The sequence below is a fragment of the Triticum aestivum genome, unplaced genomic scaffold, assembly GCF_018294505.1.
Source record: "Triticum aestivum cultivar Chinese Spring unplaced genomic scaffold, IWGSC CS RefSeq v2.1 scaffold159451, whole genome shotgun sequence".
NCBI classification, from domain to species: domain Eukaryota; kingdom Viridiplantae; phylum Streptophyta; class Magnoliopsida; order Poales; family Poaceae; genus Triticum; species Triticum aestivum.
The window spans coordinates 1-885 of NW_025301435.1; the positions used below are offsets into that span (position 1 = coordinate 1).

At 53.3% G+C, this 885-nt stretch overlaps 2 non-coding genes across 2 annotated transcripts; both read right to left on the minus strand.

Moving 5' to 3' along the window:
* Window positions 1-174: 174 nt before the first annotated feature.
* Window positions 175-293, minus strand: LOC123179351 (5S ribosomal RNA). The gene has a single exon (XR_006490301.1). It is a non-coding gene; the product is annotated as a 5S ribosomal RNA (ribosomal RNA).
* A 297-nt stretch (window positions 294-590) lies between these two features.
* LOC123179352 (5S ribosomal RNA) lies at window positions 591-709 on the minus strand. The gene has a single exon (XR_006490302.1). It is a non-coding gene; the product is annotated as a 5S ribosomal RNA (ribosomal RNA).
* Window positions 710-885: the final 176 nt, after the last annotated feature.

Below are 885 nucleotides of genomic sequence, written 5' to 3' on the forward strand. Positions count from 1 at the left end.
CTCCCTCTCAACCGCACCAGTGCACGCTTGCCGCGCCACAACGCCGACGCTGGGCCCGTGAATCGTGAGCACCCAGCTATGACTTACCGCACTCGTGCAAAATAATAAAACACGGTAAATATATTACTTACACGTGCGTTTTGTTTTGCAAGCGGCGCGAAAAAAATTAAAAAGGGAATGCAACACGAGGACTTCCCAGGAGGTCACCCATCCTAGTACTACTCTCGCCCAAGCACGCTTAACTTCGGAGTTCTGATGGGATCCGGTGCTTTAGTGCTGGTATGATCGCATCCGACATGTTACCCCGGTCTTCGTCCCTTATCCTTGCCCCTCCCAGCTCCACTACAAAGACGATTGCACATTGCTTTGGCCGCTACCTCTCAACTACGGAGACGAGTTTAACGCGGTTTCCACCCCTCCCTCTCAACCGCACCAGTGCACACTTGCCGCGCCACAACGCCGACGCTGGGCCCGTGAATCGTGAGCACCCAGCTATGACTTACCGCACTCGTGCAAAATAATAAAACACGGTAAATATATTACTTACACGTGCGTTTTGTTTTGCAAGCGGCGCGAAAAAAATTAAAAAGGGAATGCAACACGAGGACTTCCCAGGAGGTCACCCATCCTAGTACTACTCTCGCCCAAGCACGCTTAACTTCGGAGTTCTGATGGGATCCGGTGCTTTAGTGCTGGTATGATCGCATCCGACATGTTACCCCAGTCTTCGTCCCTTATCCTTGCCCCTCCCAGCTCCACTACAAAGACGATTGCACATTGCTTTGGCCGCTCCCTCTCAACTACGGAGACGAGTTTAACGCGGTTTCCACCCCTCCCTCTCAACCGCACCAGTGCACGCTTGCCGCGCCACAACGCCGACGCTGG